This window comes from Notamacropus eugenii, chromosome 2, assembly GCF_028372415.1.
Source record: "Notamacropus eugenii isolate mMacEug1 chromosome 2, mMacEug1.pri_v2, whole genome shotgun sequence".
NCBI classification, from domain to species: domain Eukaryota; kingdom Metazoa; phylum Chordata; class Mammalia; order Diprotodontia; family Macropodidae; genus Notamacropus; species Notamacropus eugenii.
This window is the reverse complement of record NC_092873.1, coordinates 59,199,384-59,218,564: the sequence shown is the minus strand read 5'-3', so window position 1 is coordinate 59,218,564 and position 19,181 is coordinate 59,199,384. Positions and strand designations below refer to the sequence as shown.

General features: G+C 39.9%; 1 protein-coding gene across 3 annotated transcripts in view; it reads right to left on the bottom strand.

The window, feature by feature from the left end:
* Nucleotides 1–19,181, bottom strand: part of CAB39 (calcium binding protein 39) — a 111,535-nt gene that overhangs the window by 66,093 nt on the left and 26,261 nt on the right. The window contains exon 1 of one of the 3 annotated variants that reach the window (XM_072640512.1): nucleotides 4,256–4,497. The exons of the other annotated variants lie outside the window; for them this stretch is intronic. The gene's annotated coding sequence lies outside the window, so the exon portion shown is untranslated. Of the gene's footprint in view, nucleotides 1–4,255; nucleotides 4,498–19,181 lie in introns of those variants that run through there. 3 annotated transcript variants of the gene reach the window in all.

Genomic DNA, 19,181 nt, shown 5'->3' with positions numbered 1-19,181 from the left:
GTACACAGTTTTTGCGTTTATAGCATTTTTGCAGATAGCGACTTCTTTGAAGGCAGACTTCTTTTGCCCCCTTTTTGTATCTCCAGTGCCTAGGACTCGTACGTACTTAATAAGTGCTTGTCAACTTGACTTAACAAGACAATTGGAAGGCAAAGAGCACTTGGCAATCAGGAAAATTAGAGAAGGTTTCCTTGAAGACGTGGTAGCTGAGCTGTAAGGAAAAATATAATGAAAGCAGGAAAAAAAAAGTCTCTGAGAGGCCAAAATGGTATCACAATGCTTTACTTAAAAGAAACAAAGCGAGTCAGAATCCTTTCAGAGAAGAGACCAGATTCTCAGATCCTACAAAGAAGAAAACAGAGTAAGGTAGCTACTATCACAGAACAAAATCAAATTAATAATATTTATAGGCAAAGTATCAAGTGCTCCGTGCCATTCAATTCTTGATAATGTAAGACAGACCTGTCAGGAATGACACAGTGGAGCATGATCCCACTGAGAGAAGTCTAAGATGAATTTTCTTTTCTACTGCAGGTATGGTCCGCCACCACTCCTGCCTTTTTATATGTGAGAATTTTTCTCTTGCTAATTACTTTGCTATCCTGTAATAATTGAAAGCTTTGCAATTGCAGGAAAAAAGGAATGAGGCCTGTGCACTTTTTATGGCTGCTGACAGTATGGCCGAAAGGATCTATTTCCTCCATTCATTTTTTAAGATCTAGTTATTCATCTCCCCATATTTGGCAGACAAAACAAAAACAATTTTTTATCTTCCATGTCCAGTTGGAAATTTCAATTAAGTATCAAAAGCCTCACTTTCACAGGCTCCTATATTACATACCTGAGGCAAAACACTATCAAACAACCGTATTTTTGGGCCCTGATATGGGTGTTAAGGTAATAAATTTCTGTTTCTCTGCCAAGTATTTACAAATTACAAAGGGAAGAGCCCAAGAACAATCATCTTGCCTTCTCAGTGGCCATAACCAAAATGCCATTTAATATTTTAGAGTCATTTTTTGATTTACAAAATGCTTTCATACACATTCCCTGGATCTTCATTGAAAAAAAAAATTCCAAGGAAGCCAAGCAAGATTATTCTATATTTTACAAATGAGAAAACTGAAGCTCTGAGAAATGTTAAGTGCTTTTGCTCAGAGTCATATAGCTAACAGAGCCTAAACTCAAACCTAACTTTTCTGATTCTTGGGAAGGAAGAGAGAACAACAATGGTCTAAATTACACACTTAAATATTATTATCTTTTCATTACAAATCTATCATCTATACACTTATTCAAAACTTCCCAGAAAATATTTATATTTTCAGGTTCTACCATTTTGGGGGTAGCACCTCCTATTAACAATGCTGTATTTCTTTTCATTTGTCCTGCAATTTCTTTTAAGTTGCCTAGCTCTGGTCCATAATGACTCCTCTCCTCTACACCCCCCCCCCCCAGAACTGTCCCCCTCTTTCTCCAGTTTTAGAAAATCCATGGGAGGTGGCTGATAAGGAAGGTCTTTCTGTACCAAGTGACATTTGAGGTGAGCTTTAAAGAAAACAGTGAACTAAAAGAAGGCCAGCGTAATGAAGGCATGAGGTTCAGCCTATGTAGAGGCACAAAGACAGAAGAAGCTGGAGAGCTGTGTGCAAAACAGCCAGAGCGTGCTACTCTGGTGAGTTTCTATGAAGGCTAGTTATGTGTAATGAGACTGGAAAGATAGGTTACAGCAAAGTTGTGAAGGACTTTTAGCCACAAAGAGAAGAGTTTGTAATCAGTCCTAAAAGTCAAAGGGAGCCACCAAAGTGTATTGACTAGCAGAATGATGTGGTCAGATTTGTGAGTTAAAAGAATTATTCTGATCTGTGTGAAGGATCAATTGGAAAGGGAAGAAACTGGAGGCAGGGGCACCAATAGGGTGGAGGTTAAAAAGGGCCTGAATTAGAGTGCCAGCTGAGAGGGAAAAGAGAAGAGGACGAATATGAAAGGTACTGTAGACAATAATCATGATAAAATGTGGCAGCCGATTGGCAATCCTAAAATGAAGTCCAGTAGCATACGCCCAGATGTCCCAGAACAGAGCAGGCTGTCAAGCCAGGAACTATAGGTGCTGAAATAGGAATGTGTTATTTAAGTTGAAATTTGGCCCAGGGTCTGAGTTCTGCTAGCAGTAGCCATCCACCCTGTGAATTAGTGACCTCGGGCAATGGAAACACATTTCCACAGATGTTTTTCCTTAGAACAGAAGATCTTAGGAAACTGAGGCCTGAATGTGCCCTTTTGCAACTTCTATATCTACTCCTAATTCTGTCCTCTGAGGTGAAACAGAATAGGGTTGCTCCCTCCTAATTACACCAATCCTTCAAATACTTGGGACAAGTATTCTCTTCTCAAGACTTAAACAGCCACGGTTCCTTTAAATGATCTCTTTGCCATCTGGCATCCTCTGCTTTATCTACGGTTTATCAATGTCCTTACTAAAATTTGGCTTCAAAACTGATCATCATAATACAGAAGTGGTCTGATTGAGACTGAGTTCACTAAAACTCTAATATCTTTTCCCCATTTTTTTAAATTTGTGAAATTGTTGGGTTTTTTAACTTTACATTTATCCCAATTAAAATTCATGTTACTAGATTCAGCCTAGTATTTAACCCTGACAAGAGTCTTTCTGAACCCCAAATCTGCCATTAAATGGGTTAGCAGTTGATCACTTGCCACTCCCAGTTTCATGACACATACAATTTGCTAATTATGTCATCCTTGCCTTTATAGAAGTCACTGATAAAACTGTTAACAGCACAGAGACATGTACAGACCCCAGGGCACACCACTGTAGATCTCCTTCCAAGCTGACTTCGAATCATTAATTACTACTTTTTTTCATCCAGTCAACAAAGAGGTGACCACATCTTTTTGTACTGTCATCTAGCACACCTCTCTCCAACTTTTCTAGAATAACAGCATGTAAGGATTGGTCAAATGTTTGGTTAAAATCTAGGTAAACCAAATCTAAAGTATTTCCTTTTTCTATCAATCTTATGTAATCCTATTTAAAAAGGAAATGAGGGGAGTGTGGTATGACCTGTTCTTGAAGTCATGCAGACACTTTCTGATCACCTCTTTCTTTTCTAGACAGCACCATAATACATTTTACACTCTACCCAGGACTGTAAATCAAGCTCCTAGGCCAGATCTAGAAAAGTTTGTTTTCTGCTTGAGTCATTCACCTTGTGAAAGACAAAATGATCATTAAGACAAGTTAAGAAATTATTGCTGCTTTGCTTCTGGCAGAGAGAGAGCTCCAGCATATTTCCTGATAAGGGATGTCTCCAACTACTACAATATCCCTCAGCATCAGGGTTACGATCTGTACTCCAAATTCATCCTTTCTATCCTATTGGTCTGCAGTACACCCTAATGACAATATTACTTCATATGTTGCTTCCTATTGACCTTCACCTAATTATTTCTGCCCTTGGATTCCCCCAACTCTCATTCCCTGCCACACACACCTTAAAATTTTCCTGTTCTTTTGAATAAAGTATTATATCATCATCCATATTCCAATCCAAGGACTCCTCCCCCCATGACAACCATAAGGCCAATTTTTTCTCCTCACTTGAGACTTTTCGTTCATGGTTTTTACTCATAGTTTGTGCACTTGTGTATAAACCATAGGTTTCAGCCCAGATCCTTTCTTGGATTTTGCCTCCTGTAAACTGGATATCTCAACTCTTCTTCTGCCTACATTACACATATTCTCCATGGTATGAGTCTTGGTGGAAATACATAAGACACTGATCCTTTCCCTCTTCAGTTTAAAAGGTTTCTGATTAGAAGTGCAAGAATACAGGTAAATCTAAGACTACTATGTCCCTGGCCAGGAGACAGAAGTTCCTATATTTTGAGGCCATGGGGAGATTTTCTGTCACCATACTTTTAACCAGCTGTACACCTCCTATGTCTGCCCTTCACTTCTGAATCCCTTGCCTTCTATGGACAGCAGTCATGAAAACACCACTTCTGTTCCTTAGGCCTGGTTTCCCAAATCTCAGTAATCTTCATTCATGCTTTCTACTTTCCTTCTGGTAACTGCAGTGAGGAGTCCCAGAGGTTCTCTTCTGTCACATTGTACAGATATCTGCACAATCCCAAGAAAGTGACCAGCCCATCTACTGTGTGGGTATCATGAATGACTGCCTCAGCAGGAGAATACTAACCACCACGACTCTTATTTCTTCTCATCTCTCACCTGGAAGCACCTTCGTCCTTTTTTGGAGTAGACAGCTCCCTCCTTTGAGGAAAAACATTTTGTTTTGTTCCTAGATTCAAGCAGGCAATGAATGTTCATTCTCCTTTTCCCTTTTTCTTCTATAATACTCTCCCACTGGGTTGGGAAATCCTACTCCTCTTCAGAGTCTTTCTCCACTTCACCACTCCATTTTAGATAAAATACAGTCTTCTTAAAAAATGAAGTTCTTTTTCCCTGATAACCTGGAGAACACAAAGGCCTTTCCCACATTACTTTGATTTTTCTTTAAGAAGAAAGAACAACTTGCATTGTTAACTATCAAAATCCCCATTCTTAATGTCTCAAGTCCTTCATCTTCAATGAAGCCTTCCCAGACTTCTCCAGCCCACAGTACTCTTTTCCACCATGAAATCAGAACACTTCTTGCCTCCTCATATCAACTGTTAGAAAACCAATCAGAGAAGTTGGTAGATAGCCATACAAAAAAGATAAAAAAGGAAAGATGAAAGGAAAGAAAAGGACATCAATAAAATATCTTTTAAAAATACAACAGAGAACAGAATTAAGTTCAGAAAATAAACAGGTCAGTTTTTTAAAAACATCATTTAAATTTTAATATACAATTTTAAAAACTGATTTTCTGAAAAACCATCTTCTAGCTCCCAACATTTCTGAGAATGTAGCCTAATTTATTTCTTGTATTATTTGACCAAATGATTCAGGTCTTTTCTTCAACTAAGACAAGGGATGTATCTTTGAACATTCTTTATACTCCACCCCTACCACACCACATGGGGCACAGCAAGACTAGCAGCTTTGCTGCTTCTAATATTCATTTCCTCATTCCTTTGCCATTTCCTGACTCTAGAAACTGAATTTTTACAGACTAGTCTGTAAATGTTTTCCCTTTCCATAAAACAAGGGAACAAATTTTGTTACTTCTGGCCATTCTAATCATTTGATAAACTTAGTTGCAATGTTTCCTTTGAAATTATGAAGCTTTCTCAAGACAACCTAAGTCATCTAGAAGATGTCTCTTAACCAGTCTCTCTATACACCAATGTTGAGAGAGAAAGGTGGGGGCGATAGGCTGAGGTGGCAGAATAGAGTTGTCAGAGAACAGTGATAAGAAAAGAGTAGTTCCAGCTAGTATGTGGCTAAATGCTGTCATCTCTCCTTTTAGGGGCTACAGCACTTCTTTTCCAATTACAGCAGTTCAACTTAAGCTGCTCTTTTGATTTGGTTGTGGTTTTGAGGGCATTAGGCAAAAGATGAAAATAGCAAATCATGGACCTTGGATCAGTATAATTTTTGTGCCTGCTTCTAATATCATAGAAATAAGTTGCCAATCTATTAACTTTTCAGGAACTCTATTTTCTTTAAAATATAATTTCAATCACCTAAGAGAAAGATGCAGGAATTTTCCCTATAACAAAAAATGACATGTATACAGGATTCCTTTAAGGTATATAAAGTGTCTTACATACATTATTTTATTTGATTTGAATAAATTTCCATGATAGCCACAATCTTTTAAAATTTTCTGTGACCTGTTCAGGTTTCATTTAATCTGACTTTTAAAAGCTTTTAAAAATATATTTGCAATTACATTTCAATGCTTTTACAAGCATCAATCATAATTCATAATGCATTCTTCTCCAGGAAGTTCTATTTTTGTGTTAGTAAAATTGACTACTAACTTTTCATATTTTCCAAAGAGTAAGTGAAGCCATTGATCTGCTTGTTCATGGAGCATGTGTAATATGTTTTATAGAACCCTATGAAAAGATGAACTGGTAGAGAATTTCAACCAAAAGGAAAAAAATTGAGTCTAAACCCAAGGTATATTCTGTGAATGATTAAAGAATTTGATTTGGCTCAAAATGTGCACAACTATTAGTTAATATGTCTTAAGTTATTAAAATGAAATTTGATGTTTAGATTTCTTGAAAACTATTCTTAAAATTAGTGATAGATCTATGTATGGCTCTAACAGGGAATGATTCTATGGCAGAACCAGGAGGCCAGGATTTGAGAACAGTTTCTGACACACACTAGTTATATGACAAAAGCAAAGTTGCTTGATCTCTCGATGTCTCAAGCAACTAAACTTGTTAAGTTAAAGAAAAGGTGAAGATCTGTACTACTGGAAGGCATTTCCACCCCAAAAGTTTCCTACCAGAGTGTCAAACCCAAGAAGAAACAGGGGCCACTAAACCACCATACATAAGGATCCTAGACTACACATATCAATTTAGAAAACCACATGCTAACATTAGGTCTACTTAACTGTATTTTAATTATTTTGTTAAATATTTCTCAATTGCATTTTAATCTGGATCTGCCACACTCTGGAAGAATTACATGGCCTGACACTTCTGTCCTACACCAACGAATTCAGGAGTCAGGAGGGGGAAAAAAGGACTTGGTTTTAAGTAATGACGCTTAATGGCTATGTGGTGTCATTGAGTCAGTTCAGTTGTGTCCGAATCTCTGAGACCCAATGTAGGGTTTTCATATCAAAGATACTAGAGTGATTTGCCATGTCCTTCTCCAGCTCATTTGACAGTTTGAATAAAACACATTTTGTCAGTTTTCAAACTGATGTTCTTCAAGTGGCTGTATTTACCATGTGATCCCAGACAATTCACAACCATGAGTTTCAATTTCCTCATCTGTAAAATAAGGATTACATTTACACAGTCTTCTTCCAAAAATTATAAGGAAAACATTTTTAACTCTTAAAAAAAAGCTCTATATAAATGTAAGTTTTAATCATGACACATTCCTCAGCACATATGAGGACAAGAGAATAAACCGTAATCCCAATTAAATAATATATTTCATACAAATCCATGATCAAGAAATACTGTAAATCGGGGAATTGTGGTTCATATGACTGTAATGAAATAACACTGTGCTATAAGAAATGATGGGGAATGGTTTCAGAAAAACCTGAAAAGCCCTTCATGAACTGATACAAAGTGATTGTACAATGTAATAGCGATACCGTAGTGATGATGAACTATGAAAGACAGCTATTCTGATCAAATACAATGACGCAAGAGAATTCTGAAGGGCTCATGATGAAAAATGCTCTCCACCTCCAAAGCATTGATGGAATAAACTCTGAGTGCAAGCCTACAAGGATTTGCATACTTCAAGGGGAAGGATGGGGAGTAAAAGAATAAGGACAGGAGTAGGATCACAGAATTAAAGATTAAAGATCACTTTATTAAAGATATTTAAGGGATAAAGAAATAGCTGCAGAGAGGATAAAGAGAAGCGCACAGTTCTGGGACCTGAACCCAGGTCATTTGACCCCATATCCAATGCCCTTGCCACTAGACCCATCCAGACAGCCCCAGAGACTTGATCTTCATCTGCTGATAGTGGTAGATGCTACTAAGTCTGACATTTCTTTCTAGATGGGTAGTGGGATTTGGGCTAGAAAAAGTCACTTTGGTTCAACAGATAAAATACCATACTAGGAGCTAGGTTCCAACCTATCAGATATTTACTAGCTGCATTACCTCAGAGCTTCCTCACCTGTCAAATGTGGTTCATGATACTTCTACATCATACCTATCTCGCAAGGTGCTGTGAAGAAAGCCCTTTCCAAGCCTTAAAACGCCATATAAATGAGTTAATATTATGAGATGGTTTCTAAGATCTCCCCAGCTCTAGAATTTGAGGCTTCTATAAAACCTAAAAGGCAAGGTTGAGTTAGATCATGAAGGATCTCTGAATCTGAACTTCATCCTATAGGCAAGGTTTGTGAGAAAAAGAGCCAGAAATTGTCTTCTATCTAGAACACAGAGTGGCATGTAGAAGAGATGGATGAAAAGGGAAAAGTCAAGGAAGGGAGGCCACATTAGAATGCTATGGCAGGAGAACATGCAGAGAAGATAAGAAAGCAATGGGAATGGAAAAAGGGAATCCTGGAAGGAGAACTAAACGGACTTGCCAATTTACTGGATGACCAGATGCTGAAATTCAACATCATCAAGAACGTGAGACCCCAGTTGAAAGATTCTCTTTGTGATATCAAAACCTGCATGGCGTTTTATTTTTTTTTTAAGTTCTACAAACCTGTGTGACATATATTATGATGCTGCTACACAGTAAGCAAAGAGGTGCGAAGAACCTAGTAGGAAACATCCATGTTTCATGTAATCCTTGTCTCAGAGGTGCTTATAACACAAAAAGCCTGGAGTTGTCACTTAAAAAGGTTATCACATTTTTCTCAGGCAGCCTGTTTCCAAAGTCCAAAAAATGTTCCCTGCCCAACAGCCAGGTTTCCCTTTATTTGCAGGTGCTCACTACTCAAGTAAACAAATCATTTTTAACATAAGGGCAATATTTCTTCCTTCACTTTATTTCTCCCTTTTAAAGAAATCAGTCAACAAATACGTATTAAGCACCTACTATGTGCCAAGCCAGCCCCAACCCCTCTTATTAGTGCCTTCCTCTTCATTAACTCCAATTTATCCAGTCCACAGCTTATCTGTACATTTGTTTGCATGTTGTCACCACCATCACACTGTGAGCTCCTTGAGGGCAGGGACTGACTGTCTTTCATCTCTTTGTGTATCCCCAGCACTTAGCACAGAACCTGACACTTGATAAATGTTGACTGCTTGATAGATACAAAGAAAGGTAAAAAATAATCCCTACTCTCAAGGAATTCACAGTCTAATGAGGAAGAAAAACAAGCAAGCAACTATGTACAAACAACATACATACAGAATACCTTGGAAATAATCTCAGGGGTTAAGACACTAAGATTAAGAATGCCACATGGTCAAACACAGGTCAAGGTTCCTTGCTAACAACCCAGAGCACCTCACCACCATCTTCTCCAAAGGGCCCTTTCCCTTTATTGGGGGAGGTGGGGGGGGTGGGACGTGGAAGAGGAAGGCATCAGCCGACGTCACCCCTTGCTTCCCTTCGAAAGGTCATCTTATTTGGGAAGATAGTGCCACAAATCATGTGATTATCCTTCACTGTTCTCCACTCTTCTGATTTCTTTCTCAGATCCTTCTGATCAGCACTGGGACATCCCAAACAAACTCCATGTGAGAAAGAGAAAAGAGGGAGGGAAGAAGGAAAGGAAAAAGGTACAAGGAGGGTGAGGGGGGTAAGAAAGGAGAGAAATGCAAATATAAAGACTTGTGATTTCAACCTGGGGAACTTCCACCATGAAAGAAGCAGATGACAAATTACCCTTTGGGACTTCCTAAGGTACACAGGTATGTGGGCCCAGGGTAAGTCAATGGTGATTTTTTAAACTAAGGTCTTCCTGACTCTAATCCCAGTACTGTAGCTGTTGACACACTGCCTCTTATTCACCTAGACATTCTGTAAATATGGCCTCTTCAAGAACATCCATTTTAAAAGGGGGACAAAATGTATTTTAGTCAAACTTTTAAAACTTTTGATGGCCATTTAAGAACACCTTTCACAAATATCTAAAGTCAGGCCCTAACAGGCTCCCTTCCCCAGGCTTTTCTGCCACTGACAAAAGAGATCTGTTCCTGCCAGCACTACAAAGGACAAAGTGGCATCTCTCCCATTCCACTGTTTTCCTTTGTCCCCAGGGGTTGGCTTGACACTGGTCTTCCTCTCCGAAGGCCCTCATCTCTGAATATCTACAGTAATGGGTATAGTCCCATACCTCCAAACATTATCATCTAGTTCTGCAACAACTGAAGCAAATTACAAGGTGAGTTGTTTCTGTAGGAAGTGGTATAAATGGTCAAGTGGCCATGGAGGAAGATTCTGTTTAGATCTGACTAGGAGATAGGAACTGGATTTATGATTTGATTGATCAGGAACTCCGAGGTGAAGATACTCCCTCTATCAACACAAGATGGCAATTTACAGTGTCAGAGAATTGCTTTAGAACACTGAGAAACAGTGATTTATCCAGGGTCACTCAACCAGTATGTGTCCAGAGTCAGAACCTGAACCCAAGGCTAAGCAGTTCTTTATCCATTAGGCTACACTGATGATGGTTATAATATACTGACTAACGTCACAAGAACACAACACTTGTGGACCAATCAAAAGAAAACTTAAATTAAAGAATCTGGTTATAAAATAATGTGTCTGAAAGTTTAAAGAGCATACCAGAGCAAATATTTTAGTGTCAGCTTTTTAAGGTACAACTGTGAAATTCTCTTCCTAACTTTCTTATTTTCAATTCAACTCAACAAATATTCATACGTGCTTGGGGAGAGAAACAATGGTACTGAATGATACCCAAAGTTTAGATAAAACAAGGTCTGTGGCCTCATGAAAGTTACAATACACACAAACACTTCTATCTCTAATACATGATATTATTTAAGTAACTCAAAGAGAAACCCAAGTGTCTGAAGCACTTACAGATATTCAGCAAAGAAAAAGAGGGAAGACATTCAATCTAGAAACACCTCGCACTACGCTACGCACTGTTCTTAAGAAGCAGTCTAGTGGGGGAGACAATATGAAAACCTCTAGATACAAACTATATGCAGAATAAATTGAAAGATCATGTCAGAGAGAAGATACAGATGGAAGGAAGAAGGAAGATGAAGAAAGGCTTCTTGCAGAAGGTGAGATTTTAGCTGAGACTTAAGGGAAGCCAAGAAAGTCAGAAAGGAGAGAGGAGGAAGAAGAGAATTCCTGACATGGGATTAGCTAAGGAAAACCCCAGAGCAAGGGGAGATGGACCAAGGAGGAAGCAGTGAGAGAAGACTCCTTAGGAGCCCTCTCCCCTTTACTTCTCCATACTTCTTATCCATAGGTTGAGCTACACAGGATTCCTCGACGTACCCAGATCCAGCCCTAGTCACCCCCAAGCTCCAACTGTGCACGTTACCTGTAACTCAGCGTATCCCAAACAGAACTTTCCCCTGGTGCCCATCACTGTACCAAACTTCTCTCTTCCTTCGAGGGTCCCACCCTCGGAGTGTGTGTACTCCTCCCTCCCCCTCCCCCACAGTTAATCAGCTGCCACAGCTGTCATCTCTTTCATTTGTCCCATTCCTTCCATTCACACAGCTGTCATCCTGGGTCAGGACACTACAACCACCTTTTATTTCATCTGTCTTCCCTGTTCCAATCCATTCTCCATACAGCTACCAAAAGAGGTGTGAACACACACACACACACACACACACACACACACACACACCCCTAAACTCTAATGAATCCCTATTATTACACACACACACACACACACACCCCTAAACTCTAATGAATCCCTATTATTACTACACTCAAATACAATTCCCCTGATACTTTCCCAGCCTTCACAACACTCCCCTGCAAACAGTCCAAGTCAGACTGGCCTACCTGTCCCTCACACAGTGCACTCCTGTTCTTGCTCTTGTCACTAACTGTTCCTATGCTCTCCCTCCTCACTTGCCTTCTTGAAGACTCAGCTCAAGGGATACCACCAACCCAAAGCTTCTCCTGAGCCCCACATGTGCTGATATCACCCCCTCCCCAGGTCTCTCCTGTTTTGTAAAAACATACCCACGTCTCCCCTGTTTAAATGTAAGTTCCTAAAGACAGTGACCATTGGTCATCTTTTTATCCCCAATTCTCACTACAGTGTCTGCCACGCAGTAGGAGTTTAATAAATGCTTGTTTGATGAATCTACATGATTTCCCAACAGTGCCAGTTCTAGAATCTTTCTACTCTTCACTCAACTTGTCTCTCCCTCCCTGATAGTGACCTAAGCCACCCAAACAGAAGCCCCTTCACCCCTACTCCTCTTCATCCCCCAGATCCACCTCCTTCCCCTATTTCTTCATCCTCAATCCCAGGGCTCCTTGAAGCTCTTGCTTAATCCCCAGCTCTTATGTATTTCAATCTTTCCATTTAATCTTCTGACTACAAATAGGCATAGGTCTCCTCTACTTTTTAAAACTGACAAAGAATAAAATCTTCTCTGCCAGACCCAACCTGCCAACCTCCCTGCCGGCATGATAAAGTGAACAGACTTGTTCCATTTGGCCTCAAGGGGGCAGAACAAGGGAAATTATAGAAATATCAGTGTTAAGCAACAACTTTCTAATAATTAGTGCTATCTTAAAAAAGAAAAAAAAACCCTGCCTCAGAACGTATCAGATGAGATGCCTGCTTTGGATAGGAGTCCAAGTAAACATTCCAATCTGTAGGAAGTCGCTGCCCCCACTTCGTTACTTCTCCCATCACTTCAAGGAAATTGGTTTCTATTCTCAGCAACAGTCTTAAGCCTACACTCTCCAAAGTCCCAAATGACTTCCTAATTACCAAATCCAAATGTCTTATAGGATTCCAGATCTGGAGCTGGAAGGGAAGGCAGATTATCTAATCCAACAACTTTGTGTTACAGATGAGAGAACCCAGGCCTAGAGATATTAAGTGTCTTGCTCCAGAGCACACAGGTAGCAAATAGAAGAATCAAAATTTGAACCCAGGCCCTCTGAGTTCAAATCTAGCTCTCTCCCAACGTGTAGCCTTTTGTCCATGGTCATCATGCTAGATTTTTCCAAAGCATGGCCCCTTCTGAAACTTGGTTTATGAACTTTATGTACCTTAATTAGACTGGATTTCTCTGACCACTCATCATTGTTGTGTGAGCTTTTCTTTTTCTTTTTGAACCCTGGCATACCCCTCTCTCTCCCCCAGAAGGGATTCTGCTTAATTTGCTTTTCATACTTTCTCAACTACATCTATTGTCAGGGCTTCAACTTCAACTACCATGTCAATACAGGCAGAAAAAGCCCAGATCTTTTCTACAGTCCCATACATGAAAATAATAAACATCTAATGATTATTTTGTACAGCAAAGACAAATGCCAAAAAAGAAAAAAGAAAAAAAAAGCTCAATCAATCAACAAACATTTATTAAACCAGGCACTGTGCTAAGAATGTCTAGGAAAGAAAACTATCTACTGAAAATGGGAGCCTGTAACATGAGTTAGTCCCAGCAGCAACTCAACTGTACCATTCTGGAAACATAATCATCTTCTGAAATCAAGAAATTCTTCCCTGAGGGCATTTTAGTGCCCTTTGACCCCACCATTCCCTCAGAAAAGAGTCTCCTTTTCATAGCTATCGTTAGCCTTCGTTCAGGCCCTATTCCTTGACATCCAGACACATTTGCAGTTTTCTAACTTCTCTTTCTGGTTCTCCTGCCCCCAAGACCCCCCTCCCCTGACAATGACCCAGCATAGCTCTCCCCATGTCACTCCATGGCTCCCAAACACTACAGCCTATCCCATGTGATGATCTCACCAGCTCCCACGGTTTCGACTGTCTCTCTGTACCTGACTCATTCTTAGATCTAGACAACCCACCCTGACCTCTCTCCCAAGCTGCAGTCTCCCATCACCAAAGGCTTTCTGGATATCCCATAGACTAAATCTTAAACTCAGCACCATTTTCCCCACTCTCCAGCCCTCCCAACTTCCCAAGTTTCCTCAGCCTATCCCAGGCATGGCCATCCTCTCAGTTAACCTCAGCATCATCTTTGATTCCTCATTCTCACTGTTACTGTTTGTCCTTTGTTCTCAAAGAGAACCAACTCACTGACCCTACATATTCAAGGCCAAATCTAGTCATTTCTACATCACAAGATCAGTAGGGCGGGTGATGTAAAAACAAAAGATATCAATTTTTAAAATGCATTAAAAAAGAATGAGTTCCCTGAGGGCAGGGAATTTGAGGGGGGAGGGATCTTCCTCTGTATCCCCAGCAATAAACATTGTGCCTGGCACATTAATAAATGAATGTTAATTGTTCAAAGTTCAAAGCCCCTATCATGGTATTCAGGGAGCTTCATGACCTGGCCCTATCTTTCCAACCAAATCTACATGCAGGTATCACACTAACCAAACTAAAATATGAATCACCCCCAACACACTCCACAATTTTAAGCCTTCACACACAAGCGAAGTGATCATCCCTTACCTGGAAAACCTTTCTCCTTCTTTCTTCCTCTCTTCTTCTCATCCTCTACCTAGAGAAATTACTCAAGGCCCAGCTGAAATGCTGACTTCATTTATGAAGCCCCCTCCCCTCCTCACGATGGCTGTGAATTCTCTCTCCTGTGCATTGCTTGCCACTCCCTGCTTTGTATTCCACCTGCCATATTCTGCCACATATTAGAGGCATATGTGTGAGCACATCTTACATGACAAAGTAGAATGGAAGCTTCCAGATTTGTTACCTTCTTCATCTATGTACCTCCTGTAACATCTACTACAGAAAAAGCCTCACAGGTGGTAAGTGCTCACTTGATAGTTGCAGAATGAATGGAAAGTTTCATATTTTTCCTTGTCTTTCAAAACATGGGAGTTATGGATTTAGAAGACTTACCAATTTGAGAAAAAAATTGTTAACACCAAAGGAAAACATTTAAAAAGAAAACCCACCCTACCCAGCTCCCTGAATACCCAAATGTTGTTTACATAACATTCCTACTTAAAGTACATTTCACATTTTATGGAATGGTACCTCCTAGTTGACATCACTATATGGTAAGGATTTTCATGGAAAATAAGCAAGTGTTTTACCTAGGGAGAGAATAACTATTAGTGGCTTTATATCAACTTTGCATGGCAAAAGAAAATACATTCTTAGCTAGTAGAAAGTGAGTTCTAGCAGTGAGAATTATTGAACAAGTTTTAGCAAACAAGTTTTATACTTTGGATTATGATGCTGTGGTTCTATTTTTTTCAAAGCAGACTTGGCCACCTTCTGTTTGTTCTGACCTAAACATTCATCTTCTCCTTGGTCTGCTCCTTGATCCCCTAAGAAGGACATCATATATGTTCCACCACTAAACATCTATAACAATTTCAATTTCTCTCTCTCTCCCTCCACACACATGTGCACAGATATATCATATATGTGTATATATACACACACACAGCTATTTGCAATAATATGTAACGCACGAGTATTCAGGGAGCAGTTTTTTTTTAATCTTTCGCTTTTGGTGTTAAAAAAAATTCTGAAAATATTAAGTCTTTTCTCCTACATCCACAAGGCTCCCAGTTTTAGAGGACAAGGATAAAGACATGTACAGACATACATCCATGCATACATGTATACCGATGTACATATGTGCAAGTGTGTGTGAGATTTCAGGCAGCTGGACAGCACAGTAGCTCATTAGACTGGGAGTCAGGCAGCCCCCAGTTCAAAGCCTGCCTCAGTCACTAAGCAGCCTCCTCTCAGTCTTGGCTCCTCATCTGGAGTTAACAACAGTCACTGGTTTCTGGTAAGAATCAGATGAAACCTTTGCCAACTTTGAAGGGCTGTTAAAATACTCTCTATCATTACTACTATTATTATGAAGTCTTGCTTGGTAACAGCAAGGCCCTGCTCTTAAGGTAAGTTGGTCACAGTCTTTTTCTCACATGGGCTATTCCTTCCTGGTGGGTCTCAACGTCGTCAACAGCATAAACTTCTCCAAGTCTGTACTTCACTCTGATACTTGATGACTTCATTAAATACACTGTATACACTGGAGACTAAATGCTCCTCATACGATACTGCTTCCAAAATATCAATAAACGACTCTACTGAACCGAGGTGGGAAGGCTGTTCCAGGTTAATAAGCATTAACACAGTAAATAGTAGATAACGAAATATGGTCTTTATTTCTATGACTTCAGTCAGATCATCCTCAAATCACCCCGTCAGTAGGACGGCAGACACCAGAGGATAGCAGCAACAGTCATCATTTGGGCCACTGCGCTCCTCTCCCCCTCCCCTCTCATCTATTCAACAGGGAAGAAAGTTAAAACTGTTTCAAAGTAGTAATTCATGACCTTCCGTACAAACAGCTGCCTTTGCAACAAATTAATCTTAATGAAGCCATCTCCAGACATCATTCATTTCTTGTCAACTCACGTAGAGATTAAAAATAAACAACAAAAACTGACCCTGATTCACAAGACTGAAGACACCATCAAACTTAGTTAACCTGTTTGCTTGAAATGGTTTTTTCACTTTCTTTTTCATTCTGCTATAAGGGGGTCAGAATGGTTCTCAACAGGAAAAGGAGAAAAAAATCTATTTGAAAATTAGTGATGTAAAAACAACAGTAAAACCTAAATTTTTTTAAAACAAGGAATGCCCAAACACTGTGTGTGTGGGGGGGGGGGGTGCTACCTTTAGAACAGGGATGCATGTATGCATCTGAATCAGAGAGAGCTTTTCATGCGACTTCAAAGTAAAAACCACAACGTCCAAGACTCAAAGCTACTAGGGATCTCAGAAGCCATTTAGTCCAATCTCTTGGTTTGAGTCCCAGACAGGCTCAGTCACTTGACTCTATACCTCTGGCTCAGATCTAACCCAAAAGCCTGGAATTCGAGAATACAGATATTTCATCATAAAAGGCCTTAATGGTCATTTCATTCAAACTCTCATTTTACAGCTAAGGACTGAGGCTAGAGAGGAGAGATAACTTCATTTCGTAGGGAAAAGTAAAACAGTAGCAATTTTTAAGCAAAGGAATAACCCAATCAAAACGCTGAGTTGGGGAAACTGTTCTAGAGACATATGAGCAGAAAAGGAGATGGGAGAGGTACACAGAAAAAACAAGGGATGACAAATGCACAGTGCAATTATCGATGCACTGATATCAGCATAATGTTAGAAGATGGAGAAAAGGTCTCCAGTATTAGCTGGAAAATTCACACACACACGCACACACACCTTTAAGTAACAGGTGCCAGGTCAAGAGAACTCAAAATTAAGGACAGCATCTTTGTTTACTGGTTCTTAGTTCCTCAATGCCCATGCTACATAAGCCTACATTGTCACCAAATGGTATATATAGAGTTCCCCTACAACAACTAAACGGACACTAAAGAAAAGACCTCTCAACAGCAGCCAAGCAAAAGTTCTGGATAATCTTTGTCCCTGACAGCTAGAATGGATCAAATAGAAATGAATGATTCCATAAGACGACAAAAATTTGCAATCAAAGGCCTGGGAAGAAAAAAGAAGAAAACATAAGGCATTTCCTATCAAAAATAACCGACCTGGAGGAAAAATAATCAAGGACAGACTATCTAAGCATCATCAGAGCAACAGAAAACTACCACTGTCACCACAATAAAAAACTTGAATACCATATTCCAAGAAATCATTAACAAAATCTCCCAGTTCTATTAGAACCAGAGGAAAAAGGGAAAACAGAATCTACCAGTCACCTCCGACAAAGAAATCTTAAAATGGAATCTCCCTGGAATATAAAAGCCCAAATATAGAGCTCTTCTAACAGAGAAAAAAATACTGCAAGCATTCAGGAAAGAAAAACATTCTAGCATTAAGGAATCATAATCAGGATCACACACAATTTAGCAGCTACCACACTGAAAGACAGGAGAACTTGGAATATGATATTCCAAAACATGAAATAAAATAATGATATAACTGAGAGCTACTATGTAAAACTAAATCTGAAGGAGAGGGAGGAAAGGACATTTAAGAGGAATTGCAAGCATTTGGGGGAGAAGGAACTAGAGCTAAATTAAATATTTTTGAAATATAAATACAAGAATAAAGAGAAACTTATCAAGACAAATACACTGGGGCAGCTGGAAGGGAATATAGGTTAAAGAGGTATTTATATTCTAATTGGGAGAGAAGAAACAAACTGTCTCCCTTAGTACCCCAGGGTCTTCAAGGATCACTGACTTAAAGGAGACAAAAGTCCCAGGGGTGCTTTTGTTCTTTTCTGATTTTTAAAAATCACCAAAAATGGTTTTAATCATCAAGATTTGATGACTGGGGTAGCGAGGTAGTGATAAAGAGCTAAACCTTGTGTGTGAAACTAAGTTCAAATCTGGTCTCAAACATATATTAGCTGTGTTACCCTGAACAAGTCACTTAACCTGTTTGCCTCAGTTTCCTCAACTGTAAAATGGAGATAATATAACATCTACCCTGCCAGGTTGTTGTGAGGATCAAATGAAATATTTGTAAAACTCTTCTTAGATCAATACCTGGAACATAGTAAATACTATATAAAAGCTATCATCATCATTATCATCACATACTCTCAGAGTTTGATATAAAAATAATCAAACTCAATAAGGAAACGGGGGTGGGGGAGAGTGTGGAGCCAAGATGGTGTAGTAGAAAGACGCACATACTCTAGCTCTTCCCCCACAGCCCATAAAATACCTGTAAAGAAAACCTCTCAACAAATTCTAGAGCAGCAGAAGCCACAGAACAATGGAGTGGAGGAGATTTCCAGTCCAGGGTGACCTAAAAGGCCTATGGGAAAGATCTGTTGCACTGTACATGGAGCGGAGCCCAGCCCAGCTGGCTGTGCAGCACAGCACCAGGAGGAGGACCCAAACAGTCCTCGGAGGCAGAATCCCCAGCAGAAGTGGCTGCGGTTTACAGATCCCTCAACCCACAGGCACCAAAGGTCAATGAGAGGATTTTTTCAGCTGGCCAAGAAGGGAGCAGGGTCTTCCCATAGCTCCAGAAGGCAGTAGAGGCCACATCAGGCAGCAGCAGCTCTCACAGAATCCAGCATTCACTGCGGCATCATAAAACCCCTGGGGGAACTGAGCAACTGATACCTCAGCCCTGTTTGGAGGCCCTGCCCCCACCGAAAGCTCCTGGGGTAATTGAGCAGCTTATCTGAATCTCAGCCCCCAGTACTGGTTTGGTGGAACTGGAGGCCAGGTGGTTGTGGGGAACTCAGATCTTACAGATCTCCAGAATATAGCCTACTCTTGACAAAGGACCCAAAAGTCAAGTAACTGGTTGGGAAAATGCCCAAAAAAGGGGAAAAAAATAAGACTACAGAAGGTTACTTTCTTGGTGAACAGATATCTTCTTCCATCCTTTCGGATGAAGAAGAACAATGCTTACCATCAGGGAAAGACATAAAAGTCAAGGCTTCTGTATTCC